The sequence below is a fragment of the Podarcis cretensis genome (genome assembly GCF_951804945.1).
Source record: "Podarcis cretensis genome assembly, chromosome: 4".
Lineage (NCBI taxonomy): Eukaryota > Metazoa > Chordata > Lepidosauria > Squamata > Lacertidae > Podarcis > Podarcis cretensis.
In genome coordinates this window covers 92651033-92668414 of record NC_137173.1, presented here as the reverse complement: position 1 = coordinate 92668414, position 17382 = coordinate 92651033, and positions in this window count along the sequence as shown.

The window sequence follows — 17382 nt, the reverse complement described above, 5'->3', positions numbered from 1 at the left end:
GCAAAATCTCTCCATAGCAACAAATGATGCAGCTGGAAACCCACAGCGATATACCCTATATAAATAGAAGGTCCAATATGCCACTCGCTGGGAATTTTAGGAAATACAAAAGTTTCTGGGAAGTGGATTTCCCCATTTTGCAAGACAGCAGACATGTTCCATCTAACAGAAAGTAGGACAAGTATTCCTGCAGAAAAGTCCAGGAAAGCTCCAAGAATAAAAAAGCTTAGGACAAAACCCTTTTTTCTTATGGGCTTGAAGGCACTATACAATGATAACGCTTTTGCTATTATGGCCAGTGAACTCATAAGGAAGTTAATGCCATTAATTCCTGAGCAGTAGAAATTTCCTTTGGGAGGGAGGGTTGAATTTAGATTTTTCAGATCTTCACAATGCCAAAAAGAGTGGTTGTCGTCATAAGGGTTTCTCCAAAAACAGACAGTCCAGAGTCCAACCAAGACAGTTCCAGAGCCTATTCCCTTGACGTTTTCTACATACCACACTCTCCAGTTCACACTGGCTGTTGATGCAATGCACATAATCCAGGCAAAGATACCAGTCAGAAATGCACACAACTGGAGGCAAGAAACTAAGGACAGCCATCTCACCACCAGAGATCCTTCTCTCACCTGTGGGGGGAGGGGGGTTGGAGAGGAGACGCTCCAGGTAGACAATGGCAGGCATCCTGAAAACAAAAGAGAAGGCAGCATGCAGTGAGGAGGGAGGGAATAACAAGCACGCAGAGTAATTGAAGGACATCCTCCCTCTAGCATTCTTCCTTCCTTGCGCAGAAAGAGGCAGTCAAAGAAACGTGTTCCCCTGCTCTCTCCCATCCCCTGGTTAGGTATAGACTTCTGCTCCAGAGAAGTAGCTGACATACATAGTCTTTCTTCCAGCACATGGCTAGTGATTTCATATACTGTTGCATTGTTCCTGTGAAAATGGCCACCACCTAAGCAGTTCTTGTGGGTGGGAATCTTCTCCTGATTTTGCTGTTTTGCTACCTGCTCCTGCAGCTATCATCCTTTTCAATAGAGCATAAACACACCTTAGTGAGGAAGGTTTAGTCCATAAACTTACGTGAAATGCGTTCCTCAGCTATAGTCTAGCATGCCAGGAATAGAGCAGGTATTTCCTAGGTGCTCCTGAACCTCCAGAAGACTGAGCTGTTGGCCACTAAGTTGAGGTTCTCCTGAGCAGCTGGCCACAGCAGCAACTGCTCTGCAGAATTCTTAGGTCAGTTGCAGTTCAGTTAGAATCCTGACAACAAGACAAATCATAACTCCAGGGTACTGGTCCTTTGGAACATCAGGAAAGTGGAAAATGGGAGGGAACTGTCTATTCCAGGACACTCTGCAGTTAAAACACGTTCTTCCTGAAGTCAGATTCAGAGAAGTTCCAGGAGTAAAAATGGTTATTTGTGTATCTCAATACAGATTTTTTTTCTGGTCCTGAATGCATTTCATGAAGGATCTCGATCTACAATAGAGGCTAATGGCATTAGGCCATGAACATTTTCCTTGGCAAATTTATGGAAGAGTACTTACAAACCTATCATTATTCTTCCCCATCACATCTTGTTTGGACATTATAGTAAGGGAGACGATCTTAGCTCTTTTCCTTTGCACTGGGACCACATGAAATCCGTGCCATGGGACCCCATCACTCACACTAATACAGGCAACACAATTTTCAGAACCAAGGTGTCCATGATTTAAAATTGCTTTTCTAAGACCAAATGTGCAAAAATACACATAACCGGAGGCAAGAAACTAAGGACAGCCATCTCACAACCAGAGATCCTTCTCTAGCCCACAGTAGGGGGTTGGGTAGGATATACCTCAGCAAATCCCACAGGAGTATTCTGGGGGACTGGTGAAGCCAGGTCAGGTCTGGAAAAGACTCACTCGTATTCCAAATTGTGTTCAGCTTCTTCATATAACCTAGCCACTCCGTGTCAAAGGCTTGTTTTCCCTCTGCCAGTCTTGGGATGATTTAGCTAGCAATAAATGGGTTTGGAATGGGTTTAGGTTACACTGGCAGAATTTAACCTGGCCTAACTTATGCTGGTTTGGATAACTCTGCCAGTGATGCTCACTGCAGAAATCAGTTGGGAGTTATTCATGAGTCATTTAGGTTGCATTAAGTTTGACCAAATCTAGGTTCAACATACTAATATTCTCTGGTTCTTTGCATATTTTTACTTTTTTTTTTTTTAAAAAAAAAAGCCTCCTCCTCTACGCCTCCCAAAAGAAAGAAATGCAAACAAATCAACAACAACAACAACAACAACTTGAAAGAGGTCTTGTAGGATTCCAGCAGCAATTATTTTGTTTTACCTGTCAGTTATAACTTTGAAAGGGGAGTCTAGTGTATAATTCCACTCCTACCCGATGCCATTTCTATATAATTCTCCCAAGCTTTGAAGCTTTAATTGCTATGTCCCAAATCTGAGCCTCAACCAAGTATTGGGGATAAGAGTTCTGAGTTCTTTGTCCATTCTTTTAAACAAAACACATTATTCCTATGAGTTATTGTGCAAAGTAACAACCATTGGAAGCCACAAATATGGGGGGGGGGGCAAGCCGGGGAAGGGAGAACCATTGATTCCGCTCTCTCTCTCTCTTCTTTAAAACCTCTATCCATCCATTCAATGCCGGGCAGTCTCACAATGCTAACCTGCGTGCACAGCCTCATTCTTGGCAATTTTGTGCTTTCTGGTAAAAGAGGCAAATTGAAACTCCTGCTGCGAAAGAGATAAAGTCAGGAAAAATAAACAGCATTCAGTGCATCTAAATCTTCTCCATATTTGCATAGAATTAACTTTAAAAGAGATGGCTTCCTGACCATCTAGAGGGGGATTGATTATACATGCATAATAGGAACCGGCCCGAATGCATTCTTTACCTTGAGCAAATGCCTCTGCATGCAAAGTAACGCTTCCCAGTTTGCTGGAGTTATTTATGATGTCTAGGGTGGGCAGCATTAAGAGGAAGGTATTAATCCACACTTTGGGAGCCGAAGGAAATCAACAAAGATAGCAGCGGGAAGATAAGTGTGCAGCATAACCTTTCCCTCCCACCACAAGTATTTCAAATTTGAAGTAGGCATAAAATACTTTTCAGTACAGTAAGGCTGCATCTTAATGCTAGGGTTCAGTTCCAAGGGGTCCACGGGTAAATGCAAAAATGTGTAAAGCCAGGAACCCCCAGAACTGGGTGCAGGAATGATGTGTATAGAAACTAGGAGATGATATATTTCTTATATATTATCCTTCCTTACTCACATTTTGTGAGTTCAGCAGAGAACATCTCTTTGTCAGCAAAAATAAGGACGCTGCTGATAAACTAGCTTTAGCTTTTTAATTTAAGTAATCCAAGATGCTTTATTGCAGGCTGGATTTCCTGGTATTTCCCCACTTTCCTCCCCTTTGAAACAATAAACACGCAGAACAGTCTTCTTATAAGTAAAGAATAGATTTATGCAGTTTCACAACAGCAGTCTTGAGGCACGCTTAAAAATAAGTAGTTGCAGACATATATTATAGTTTAGGTTAGGATCAGAGTCTGAGCTGTGGCTCATGCTCAGAACATGCCCTACATCCCTAGTCATACATGAATAATTGAAGAGAACAGATCACATAGCGGGCATCAGAGAGGGAGCAGGCTGGGGACGTGACCAGCTTATATATAGGTTGTGCCCCTTTACCTGGCTGGACATGGTGGGAGTGGCTCTCACAGGGAAGATGTCCTGTAGACCCGGTGAGATCCAACTTCCTCTGTGTGTGTGTGTGTGTGCCTTTCTAGCAATCAGAAGCTGGTTTTGACTGCCTTATTTTAGATATCCCACACACCCCTTCCCAGGCAAAGCAATATATATTTATTTATTAAATCACCCAGAGTCCCATCTTGACCTGAAGGTTCTGGGATTGTGTCCCAGAGTCTTTCTTCCATCTTCCAAAAGCTTGTAAGCACTTCACTTTCCCAGCTTTGGAAAAGTGGTTCGAGCGAGGGATCTGGGTTGCTGCCAGAGCCCTCGCGTACCTTTCCAAATCTGAGTGAGCCTGCGATTGCAACTTTCCACAGCTGGGAGGGTGGGGTGAAATAAATAAATGGATAGTGGGTTTCCTCCACTCTCCATTTATTTATCCATTTCCGCCCTACCGGCACAAAGCTGTGAACACATACGTAAAACAAGCAGGCTTACTGTACCCTTTCTCCTGCTGCCTCCACCCTCACAATAGACAACGGCATTGTCAAACTGTGTGGCTCTGTACTTTGTTTCCCCGTTTAAAAAAAACTACCCCTCCCGACATTGTAAACTGTTTCCATTCCTTCTCTCTCTTTTCAAGCCAGCTCCTAAACATTCAAGCCTCTTCTGTTCACATACAAATTCAGGTGTAATATCCGTTCAGCAATATCTTCAGATCATGTTCTATGAGCAAAGAAAGCTGCATGTTGTGGATATTAGAGATATGGCATAGCTCAGGAAATTGGATGAAGAGACAACCATTTTAATTAATATGAGCTTCTCCTCTGACTGGCACTGTTTCCTACTGGGCTTTTGATTGTTGTTGGGGGTTTTTCAGCCCCGCCTGTAGTGACTCATATCGCTTCAGCTATATTACAAAATAAAAATCTAGCTGCTTACTGCTGAAGGTAAAATATTTTTTAGTATACAGTTCCTGATATTAAGATACACTGATATATGGCTATGTGTGTGCATGTTGGCGGAGGGCGGGAGTTGTTACAGAAAAGAAAATTCAGAAAAGTTTCTCCTACTGAGATAAGAAGGAAAAGACAAATATGGGAGTTTGTTATCCTGTAGGCATCTGATGGCCAAAATGCATTTTATCATGAAGTTTAGCATTTGCATTGCAATTTTATGTTTGTATAAGGTGCTGACCTCCCTACCCCAATCTTCAGATTTGGGCCCAGCATCTGCAATTTGCTTTGCCAAAAAAGAAGAGAAAAAGAACAGCTTACAGTGGTACCTCGGGTTACATACTCTTCAGGTTACAGACTCTGCTAACCCAGAAATAGTGCTTCAGGTTAAGAACTTTGCTTCAGGATGAGAACAGAAATCGTGCTCTGGCAGCACGGCAGCAGTGGGAGGCCCCATTAGCTAAAGTGGTGCTTCAGGTTAAGAACAGTTCCGGGTTAAGAACGGACCTCCAGAACGAATTAAGTACTTAACCCGAGGTACCACTGTATTTCAATGGGTCCCTTTTTTGGAAATGGGATTTCAGGTGCACGAAACACAATGTGGATTACAACTATAGCAAGTGGGGCTCAGGTTTCTCTACCACCCTTCCATAGCAGGGTCTTAGTCTGTGCATGGGCCCCAGCACCTACTAGTTGCTGTTTTTTTTTTCTTTCTATTCTGGCTAAGAAAGAAGAGAAGCCAACACAGAAGTAAATGGGTAGGGTGTGGGGCTGAGGAAGAGAGACCATGGAGGGCCATTGAGAAGTCTGTGAGGACCTGTCCCACAGACTGGAGCTTTTTCCCTTCCCTGGAATCGGTTAACATTCTCTCAACCATTACTGGAAAATAATGGGGAAGTGCTACATTTTGATACTGCTGAAAATACTCCTGGAAGACGTAGGTCTTACGAATCAGATTCTGGGAATTCCAAAAGGTCTTATTTTCAATGAGCCTCTCATAAAAGACAAAATAATAATTCACTTTTGTGGAGTGCTTTTCAATAGAACAAAATACCTTTATTCCATATTCTGTATACATCTTCTTTATGAAAGACCATCATTTTCTGGAACAACGTTGTCAGACATCAATGTCTCGCAGCAAAGTACCATAAAATTCCTGATATCTTGGATTAAAGTGAATCTACAGGTGATAAATTCCTGGAATTTAAATTTGTTTCAAAACAGGCCACAATCTCTTCCTTACAATTAGCTTTAACTATATTTTAAGTGTTTTTTTTTTATAATAATTTTTATTCGTTTTTCAAACAGATAACAAAAGTACCACAAAACAACATAATTTCCAACTGATCGTTTCATACCCTTCTTTCTTTTGACTTCCCCATACCTCCCCATCCCTGCATTCTTGTTTAGTGATTCTTTAGCAACCCTTAGGTCCATTATCTTAATTCCCTTTCATAAAAGTTCCTTTAGTTTTCTTTGATTACTGCTGCAATTTCTTTACCTCTTACCCCCTGACATCTTAACATTCGTCAATTTTACAATTGTTCTTGAGATATATTTTAAATTTCTTCCAGTCCTCTTCCACTGTCTCTTTCCCCTGGTCACGGATTCTGCCCGTCATCTCGGCCAGTCCCATAAAGTCAATCACCTTTGTTTGCCATTCTTCCAGAGTAGGTAGTTCTTGCGTCAACTATATTTTAAGTGTTACTTGTCTTTTTATCATCTTTGGACAGGTAGACAGCATTTTCCTTCAGCTTGGGCTCGATTGTTTTTGCTTAGTTCATTTAACTTTCACAGAAACTGCATTTAATACTAAAAAAATAAGGGTATAATCCTGCACAAAAAAGTCCTCCAAGTGTCCCCTACACAATGACCGCTCCCCACCTAAAACGGGGGGCGCCCTTTGCGTGGACGCGTGCAGCCCCTAGATCTGGAGCGGCTCCAACAGCATAGGCTTGGCTTTGCCTTCCCTCAGGTGGGATACCTGGAGGTCTCCGCCTACCTCAGTCAGTTGTCCAATCCCACCTGGGGGGAAGCGTTGCCAAGGAGACCAGGCCAGGTAGGGGAGGGATTACCTGCCCACACAATAGAGGGAGGATCTTACCTGGGAATCCTCACTTGGCTCCAGAGCTTCTCCCACCCTACCCACCCTCAGTTAATGTCTTATTTTGCAGGTTAACTTTTCTTCACAGGTTTTGCAGGTTAACTTTTCTTCACAGGTATGTGGGCGCTGCTATCTTAAGGTCGCTGTTAAAGGGCCGGAAAGGAATTTCCCTGCATTGGCAAGTTTCGCCTTTCCCGTAGCAAAACGTCACAACTTTGGCGGTATCAGGCCTTGGGCGGAATCCTTTAGTCCATCTTCTTCTTTGCGGCGGCGATACCAGGGTTCCCCGTTAAAGGGGTTTTTGAAGGGAGGCTTTGGCCGTACGCCGAAAGGTCGTCATTGCTCTCCCCTGCGGCGGCGGTGTAACGGGGGCGGCTATCTCTGCTTGAACATATGTTCTCCAGAGCCGGCCCATCCCCCCCCACACTGGATAACCCTGTAGCTCCCTAGGTCCCCGGCTGGGGACTGGGGAGGGAGAACGCCCAATGCCTGAGCCAAGGTCTACCCACATTTGAAATTTAATAAAGTTGTGGCCAATTTAATCCCATAGCACGTTGTCCTGAGTCGTTATTCCACATGACGGGGGGGACCGCGCGGGATCTGGGGACTTCGCCTGTCCACGCAATGCCAAACAGTGCCTGACTACACCAACTTAACACCAAGCTAACATTGCTTGATCAACTGGAAATTCCTGATGGCCCAAAGGCCTTACCTTTGAGCAAATCCAGATTTTTGCCCCCCGGGTGAACCAATAATAAATGCAGGGGAACTTACACCAGCCCTTGTGTTACTGTCAGAACCCAAGGTTCAAATGTTGTAAAGGGACAAACTCTGTGCACCCATATTTGAATGTTACTGTCCTCTCAATCAATCATTTCTTTCATGGGTTCACCAGAAAGTGTTTGCAGACCCTTAGCCTAAAAATCGCCACAGCTTCTCAAGCTGCAAAGTTGTACTCCGTTTCTGTATTGTTAAACAACAAACAATGATAAGAGGGGAGAGAATCCAGCTTTTCCACACCCTCAGGTCCACCATAGTAGATCAGGAATCTTATTGGGTAATGCTTATGATTTTTTTGTGTTTTTTAAGTGATACAATGAACCCTTTGAAAGCATTCATCCTGGCTTTCTAGGATAAGGTGGATTAAAATTTAGTTTCTTAAGGTTCTTCCAAGTCCCCACATTGTTTATATTTATTTATATTTTAGCTTTGTACAAACTGAATAGAAGCATAAACATACTGCTTTTCTATCATTTTCAACAAAAATAATCTAATCTTTTTGTACAATTGTTGTATTAACCTACAAAAGGGATATAGACCCCCACATATAGGTGCAAGTAGCATCAAAAGCGTGAGAAAATCGCCAGTTAGTTATGCATTCTGCACTTGACATCACAGAGCGAAATGGAATTAGCAGTCCTGTGGAGTACAGTGGCACCTCTCGTTACATACTTAATTCGTTCTGGAGGTCCCTTCTTAACCTGAAACTGTTCTTAACCTGAAGCACCACTTTAGTTAGCTAGTTAGCAGTGGCCTCCTGCTGCCACTGCGTCGCCACTGCACGATTTCTGTTCTCATCCTGAAGCAAAGTTCTTAACCCGAGGTACTATTTCTGTAGCGGAGTCTGTAACCTGAAGCGTATGTAACCTGAAGCGTATGTAACCCAAGATACCACTGTACAGTTACTTAATGCCTATGTAACATTGTGCAACTTGTGACACAGTTAGACCTGTTCTGTCTTCCTATACACACGTGAGATCCATACCCCATTTAACGAAACTGGCAAATTCTTATTACATGCAAAATTGCAAATATACAAATTTACAATGTGATAGGTAAGTAAATAAGACAAAAAGGCACAAATATAAGAGAAATAATATAATGGAATAATGCACTGACATTGTTTTTTGAAAAAAAAACTGCAATTTTATCTTTAGAAACTGAAGTTATTTATATTTATCTACTGATTAATATGATCAGCTGAGTTCAGTGGGGAAATCCAGAACTTAGAAGTCCCCACAACTGAGTACTACTCTAACTTTAACACTTTTGGAGTTTTTGTGAAACCAGAAAGAGGTTTTCATTTCAGTCACTGAAGGGTCAATGGAAGCAGTGAGCTTGTGATTCCTATGACTGGCCTTCTCTAAACATGCAGTGTTCCATAAAAGCCATTCACAGTTATAAATATTTTTGCATCACAAAGGTTGATTGATTTATACTGATGGCTTCTCTTTATTTAAACGGTTTATTATTTCCTAATGCCAAACCGATAAGAAGGTGGCAGATCAATATCAAAGATTGGCATTAGCTACAGCGTCCTCAATTGCCTTAACTGTGGTGTTATCCTGATAATTTCTGTGTGATAACATCTATTAGTGCAACAATGGAGGGAAGGTAGGAAGGGGAAACTCATTTATGTCAAAGGTCAGATTACCATTTGTCATCTAAGTGGGTCAAATATTTGTGCTCACTATTTTGTAATCTTCAAGAGATAGTAAAGGAATGCAAGACAGATTTGCATATATACTAATTCAGGACTGAACCACCCAGCAAATCAGCAATACCAAAAATTCCAAAATTGATCAACTGTGCTTTGAGTGGAACACTAAGAATTAAGCTAGAAAGGAAGGAAGGAAGGAAGGAAGGAAGGAAGGAAGGAAGGAAGGAATGCTCCTCCCTATTAGATCACATTTACTCTCTAGCTGCTGAACAACTCTCTAGCTGCTGAACACAATACAGTGGTACCTCAGGTTACATACACTTCAGGCTACCTACATTTCAGGTTACAGACTCCATTAACCCAGAAATGTTACCTCGGGTTAAGAACTTTGCTTCAGGATGAGAACAGAAATCAGGTTTCAGGTTAAGAACAGACCTCCGGAACGAATTAAGTTCTTAACTCGAGGTGCCACTGTATTTAGAACACCAACAAAAGCATTATAGGCAAGCAAACCCATGCCATGTACTTGAAGGAATTCACCATGTTGCTTTTAGTAGATTAAACAGACAGGACAATGGGTGTTGGGATACCTTCTTAACTGGCACAATGAGTGATCTCTGTCCTTTTGCAATAGCTACAATAAATGCTGGGTGCCTGTTGGATGCTGGACTCAAATTAGTTTCCTTGGTTATGTGGTTTATTTAAAAGGTGGTTTCTCACCAGGGTAATGAACAAGGTGGTGTAGAAGTGAATTCTTACCACAGGATGAAATCAGGCCAAATCTTTATTGACTGCAGTAGGCCAGATATAGGTTGGCTTAGCAATAGGGCCAGAACAGGTGCTTTTTTGGTGCCATAACTGTTGAGAGAAACAAGAAACACATGCATCCTCCTGAAGCTTGCGGGCCAAAATGGCTCCAAACTCTGCCTCCCATGAAGGCCTGTGGGAGAATCTGTCCTCACAGGGACAATATGTGGGTGGAATGTACCTCATTTCTGCTTCACTGGGGCTCATGCTATTAGTCAAAGCTGTCCTATTCAGATTGGGCCCAGAACTGAGTTTTCATTAACACAAACAGGTGAAGTCCCTGGGTTGTGATTTGGAACTGAGGAAGACTTTTTAAAACGTCTCCAGGCATTGGAGAAGTGCAGTCAGAATTATTCCATTGTGATGCATGCAGATGATGGAGCAAGCTTGTTTTATCCTGCTCTGGAGGGTAGGACCCAAATCAATGGCTTCAAGTTATAAGAAGAAAAGATTCTCACTGAACAACAGGAAAAACTTCTGGTGGTAAGAGCTGTCTGACAATGGAATGGATTCCCTTGGAAGGTGGTGAACCTTCTTGGAGGTTTTTAAGCAGAGGTTGAATGACCATCTGCCATGGATGCCTTACTTGAGTTTACAGCAATGCAGGGGGTTGGATTAGATGACCCTCAGGGTCCCTTCCAATTCTACAATTCTACGAAAAGGGTTAAACAGTTATGAACAGATTAAACTATACTTTCCTATGTTTGGTTTCAGATTGCTTTGGCAAAAGAAAGGTCACTTATGCAATTTCTCCAGTAATGTCCGACGATTTAAGTACATTGAGCACAATCTAGCCAAGGTTAAGTGTTTTCATGTCCCATTGATCTCAATGGGAGGCAGCTAAGCACATGCTTTACCCTCTCTTGGAAATAAATTGGTCTTAAAATTGCTTAATTTTCTCGGGATCATGCCCTTTCTGTCCTTGTTCCAGTTCAGATATTCCTCTCCCTCCCGCCCAGTCTTTCTCTCTCACGGGCCATCTAGTGATAAACTGAAAACATAAGAAGAGGCCTGCTGGATCAGTGGAAAAACCCATTTAGTCTAGTGTTCTCTTCTCACGGTGGCCAACCAAACACCTATAAGAAACCCCAAATCAGGACTTGACTGCAACAGGAATCTTCCTGTTTGTGTTTCTCAGCAAATGACATTCAGACAGTGCAGGTGAAACACAGCTCTCATGGCTAGTAGGCATAGATAGCTTATTCCTCCATGATTCATATCTAGCCTACATAATGGCTTCCTCATCTTATTTTAAAGACATCCTGATTAGCAAACCATCACTACATCTTACGAGAACGAATTCCATGGTTTAAAGTGTGCTACGTGAAGATGTGTGCTCTTTTGTCTGACTTAAACCTTTTAGCATTCAGCCAGGGGCATAGCATAGGGGGCTGTGGCCTCGGCCACACAATTTTTGAGGGGGCACAAACCAGGCATAGGCACCCCCCAGCGTTGCCTGGCCTAGTGCTCCTCTCTGCCTGCCAAGGCCATGTCTGCTGGTCTGGCTCCAGCCCCTGTGTGGACAGGCAGGCAGCTCAGCATGGCCCCACTTTTCTCCAGTGGGGTGGGGTTGTTCCGGGGTCGCAACTGATGCTATGTCGCTGCATTCAGCTTCTGTGGATGTCCCCATGTTCTCATATTATGTCTGATGGAGAAATACTTTTATCGAGTCAGTTTCTTAACACCATTCAATTCCTGTCATGTTCCCACTTATTTGTCCTTTTTTGCCTCAATGAAAAAGCCCCCCCTCTCATAGGAGAGTTGCCACAACCTCCCTATCCCTTTTGGTTTTAACACCCTTTCCATCTCTGTTGGTTTTATACCAAACTGACATTAATCATCTCCCAGTGAAACCTGTGGAATGTTGCTGAAGAAACCAGAGGTCTTTCTCCTGGGCATGGTCGGCCAATTGGTGCCAAAGAAGGACAGAACTTTCTTCATGTATGCAACAACAGCAGCAAGAATACTCAACGCGAAGTACTGGAAGACACAAGATTTACCCACCCGGGAAGAATGGCAGATGAAGTTGATGGACTTTATAGAACTGGCGGAAATGACTGGCAGAATCCGAGACCAGGGAGAAGAGTCGGTGGAAGAAGATTGGAAAAAAATTAAAGATTATTTACAGAAATATTGTAAAATTAATGAGCTTTAGAAAAATGGTGGAATGAAGTTATATGGCTTTGGCAGAAATGTTATAAGGAACTAGGTACAGATAGATTGTTTATGTATTAAAGGGGGGAAAATAGGTTAGAATATGTTAAGATTAATTATAGGACAGAAAATAGACGAAGATGGAAAGGACTTGCTGAAATAGTTAATTGAAGTGGAATACAAAAAGGGAGGCGTGAGGAAGTCAATGAAACAAGTGAATGAAAGTTAAGAATCAAAATATTGGAAGTGTTTTTAATTGTTTTTGTTTTTCTTTATTAATTCAATGTGTCATGTAGTGTCTTTGTTTTTGTTTTTTATATTGTTATGTTTATTTTTTTTTTTCTCTTTGTAATTTCTAAACCCTTAATAAATATATTTTTTTTAAAAAAAGATACCTGTGGAATGTTGCATTCATACATTGGTCACATATCAGAAGGAAAATTGAGCAGGGCCACTGTCAAATAACGGAATCATCAAATGCATCACTAGGACTTCAATCACCTGTATTATGGCCTCTCCACAAGTAGGTGGGTTTGGCTGGAGATCTGACATTGACATCATTTCTGTTTACATAGTGGATACATGGAAATCATACCTTGTCAAAAGAAATGTGCTTTGTTTGGCCTCAGTCAACCCTTCTATGTTGTGTTTGATGCTCACAATCCCAAGCTTTCCCTTGCCATTCAGAGTCCTTTGGAGTCTTTCCAATGGAAAATTATCTCTGCTTTGTGAACCGCCCTGAGATCTCTGGTTATAGGGAGGCAAGCAAAGCAAGCAAAGCAATAGCTCAGGTGTTAAATGGGGCAGAAGTATGGGTCTGCAATGGATTTCAGATTGTGAAACTGGAATCTCAACGGAGGAGGTGAGACAGAAGTGAGAGGGGGAGGCTGTCTCTTGTTCTCTAATAATTAGGCCAAACGGACATCATAAGCTAGAAGAAGAAGAAGAAGAAGAAGAATTTGGATTTGATATCCTGCTTTATCACTACCCGGAGGAGTCTCAAAGCAGCTAACACTCTCCTTTCCCTTCTTCCCTCACAACAATCATTCTGTGAAGTGAGTGAGGCTGAGAGACTTCAAAGAAGTGTGACTAGCCCAAGGTTACCCAGCAGCTGCATGTGGAGGAGCGGAGACACGAACACGGTTCCCCAGAGTACGAGACTACCACTCTTAACCACTACACCACACTGGCTCAGCTAGGATTTCCAAAAGATGAATGCCAAAACAGAGAGAGCCAACCATTTCCCAAGCCACTGCAGATAAGAAATAGCAAACAAGGGGACTCGGCTTTAGAATCCAAAGGTTGCATCAAATTCATTCCAACTTCCCCACTAAGCTCTTCTTTTCCTCCCTTCCCACTCTCAGAGTCCTTATTAATTAGCCAAGGGTCATCAGTTATACAAAAATAAATCAAAACATTACAATCCGCCTTTCACAGAACAACAATACTAATAGACAAGAGCACATTACAAAAGGAAATATGTTTCAGTATTCTTAACTCAAAATTGGCAACCAGCTTTAACTGCTGCCCCAGTTGCTATCCCAGTCACTGAGTTTTAGACACCATGTAACCAAGGTGTTGGTGACCACAGAGTCTAAAACTCAGAACTGGCTTCATGAAGCAGGAGAAGGATGGGACTGGCACACCCAATGAAATGCAATAACATCAACATAGGATTAAGGCATCCCTCATCCTCATCTCTTCTTCTGCAGATGCCTTATGTACCAGACCTCAGAATCTTGTGATGGACTTTGATGTGTTTCTGGTTTCTTTTTTTCATTCCTGATTTCCCTCTCTGCTGATTTTTGTTCGGAGATTTGCCTACTGGCATCCTTGAAGCATCTTATGAATAAAATCACAGTCTTATTTTGTAGCGTTTGATCCAGAGGACAGAAATCCAGTAAGATATCAAGAGAGCCAGAGCAATCAAAGTGGACAAGTTCATTAAAAGCAGCAAATTAATTCCCCATGTTCACCAAATAAACAATCAATAAAAAATTTACATTAATTAAAAGATAAACTCAGCCCAGATGTATTCAATAAATAACGTCTTCTGAAGAAAACAAGGAATGCAGCTTTGTGGAAGGCAAGATGCTTACATTATTTATTGGGAATCTACATTTCAGCTGTACAGTGGTACCTCGGTTACAGATGCTTTGGGTTACAAACTCCACTAACCAGGAAGTGGTTGCTCCAGGTTAAGAACTTTGCCCCAGGATAAGAACGGAAATCATGCGCCAGCAGTGCAGTTGGAGCAGGAGGCCCTATTAGCGAAAGCACACATGTTTCAGGTTAAGAACAGACCTCTGGAACGAATTAAGTTCTTAACCTGAGGCACCACTGTATTTCAGCACAAGTAGGTTCACCAGAGGCACGTCATCAAAAACGGCATGCAATTTCTCCCTTCATCCCATTCACTGAACACAAAAAGTTTAGAAGCTTTTGAATTATGGAATTCAGAAACCCAAGTAAATATACCTCACAATGTACAGAAGATGACACTAAGAGTGTATGGATAGTGTATAAACACATTTTTTAGGAATATGGGTATTCATTACCTGAAGTGTGAAATCTATGCATTATTACTTGTTATCAGGACCTGCTTATTGTAACATCCTATTTATAATGCACAAACATGTATTTTTAATTCTCTTCTTAGCTGTACTGCATTGAGTAAAAACGTCTGTAGAAGCATACCTGCAGCACAATAGCCTCTGTGTCAAGGAATGTCTTTTGTAATCACTTCTGCCCATTTAGAAGGGTGTTAAAACAGCTGTGAGAGGTTGTTTACAAGAGGGACTGGCCTTGCCATTCATTCCAATATAAGAACTTAAGACGTTTTCTTAGTTTTTCTGAAACATTTTATGCATTGGCTGAATAAAAGGCTTTGGAAACACTGGGCTGGTGGGAAAAGCCATCCTGAGGCTGTGCATGCTGTTGTTTAGTCGTTTAGTCGTGTCCGACTCTTCGTGACCCCATGGACCAGAGCACACCAGGCACTTCTGTCTTCCACTGCCTCCCGCAGTTTAGTCAAACTCATGCTGGTAGCTTCGAGAACACTATCCAACCACCTCGTCCTCTGTCGTCCCCTTCTCCTTGTGCCCTCCATCTTTCCCAACATCAGGGTCTTTTCCAGGGAGTCTTCTCTTCTCATGAGGTGGCCAAAGTATTGGAGTCTCAGCTTCAGGAGCTGTCCTTCCTGTGAGCACTCAGGGCTGATTTCCTTAAGAATGGAGTCCATGGGACTCTCAAGAGTCTCCTCCAGCACCATAATTCAAAAGCATCAATTCTTTGGCATCAGCCTTCTTTATGGTCCAGCTTTCACTTCCATACATCACTACTGGGAAAACCATAGCTTTAACTATACGGACCTTTGTTGGCAAGGTGATGTCTCTGCTTTTTAAGTACAAAAAGGATATAGACCCCCACGTTTCTGAAAGACATACAGTTAATTCGAATTAAGAATCTCACTTCCATACATCACTACTGGGAAGTGAGAGCTGGACCATAAAGAAGGCTGATCGCCGAAGAATTGATGCTTTTGAATTGTGTTAATTGAGTGCTCACTGGAAGGACAGATCCTCAAGCTGAGACTCCAATACTTTGGCCACCTCATAAGAAGAGAAGACTTCTCATTAGGCTGTGCATAATCTGAATTAAACATCTGAACTACTGTGCCAGGGCAATCAAAATTCTATTCATAACAACAGAAGGTGAGGCTAATAATGCCCCATCTTGCTCAGCATCTTGTTCTCACTGTGGCCAACCAGATGCCTTGCTCTCCCCTCCTATGGATTCCGGCAACTGGCATTCCAAAGCATTGCTGCCTTCAACTGTGCAGGCAGAGCCTGTCTGTGGAGATCACCATGAATATGGTCTTAACGGTGTGTGTTTAAGTGACTGTGGAGCCCAATTCTGGATCCCCACATCTTTCCACAGCGGGGACAAAGGTTTCTGGGTGGGAGTTGATTACGGTGAGGGCCAGACGTGGCTTCCTCTTAAGGACCACCTGCTTTCAGAGTTCCCTGATAATACGAAGGAACACTGGACCAAGCAGGCAGAGCATAGCCATCATGGCCTCTTCTCTAGTAGCCATCAATAGTCCTCTTCTCTATGAATTTGTCCAGTCCTCTTTTAGAGCCATCCAGATTGGTGGCCATCAGAGTTTCGTAGTTTAACCATGCACTGGTTGAAGAAGTACATTCTTTTCTCTGTCCTGCATCTTCCAATGTTCAGCTTCATTGGATCTCCATGAGTTCTAGTGTTATGGGAGAGGGAGAAGAACCTTTCTCTATCCATTTCCTCAATGCCATGCATAATTCCATAAACTTCCGTCATGCTACGTCTTGCCTTTTTGCAAACTAAAAAGTCCCAAATGCTGCAACCTTTCTTCATAGGAGAGTCAGTCTAAGAAGAAAAGCTAGACCTGGCAACTTGGTTGATGAATCGAAATTTGCCTAACTTTCTTTGTCGTGAAATGTATTCTTCCATCTGTAGTTTGGTTTTTTAAATTCTGATTTTGCTAATACTAGACAAGAGGAAAGAGCTACAAAGGATACTGGAACCCCCCTCATTGACCACTAGAAATGCTACCCGTGCACATGGCCCTGAACAAAGATGGGAGTAATGCCTTATTTCCCATTCTGCCAAACCAAAGTTCTCTTGACTGCCTTATACTTATGTGATCCAATCATGCAGCTGATCTTTCCCTTTGATGCTTCCCTCTCTCTGTGGATTAAAAGACTGCCCTGAACACGATGTTAGAACTCCTGCTCCATGATTGCAGTCGTGGGATTGTTGTCTTTCACATGACAATATATGTTTTGACTCCACAGGGTGGAAAGTGACGGAGACAGGATGTTTGTGCTACTGTGTTCCATGACTATTGTCCTTTGTTCTTTCTCTCTTTACTGTCTGATGCTAGAGAGAGCCATGTTGCAGTGCTCCATGTGTGTTTATATGTAAATAAAGTAGATTAGCCAAAATACCGAGTTGCTGAGGTCTGTCATGCATGATGAGCAAACTCTGCAGATCCCCAAGTGTGCCGGTGTCTGTTGGCATTGGTCGCTGTGATGTTCGGGCAGAAGAAATCTTTTGAAGCCTGTGAACGAAAGACCGGGTGGGAGGGTACATGCCAGTCGGGCATGTGTCTCTGCCAGGGTCCTACTCAAGTGTAGGCTGAACTCCTGACACACATACCATCCAATATTTCT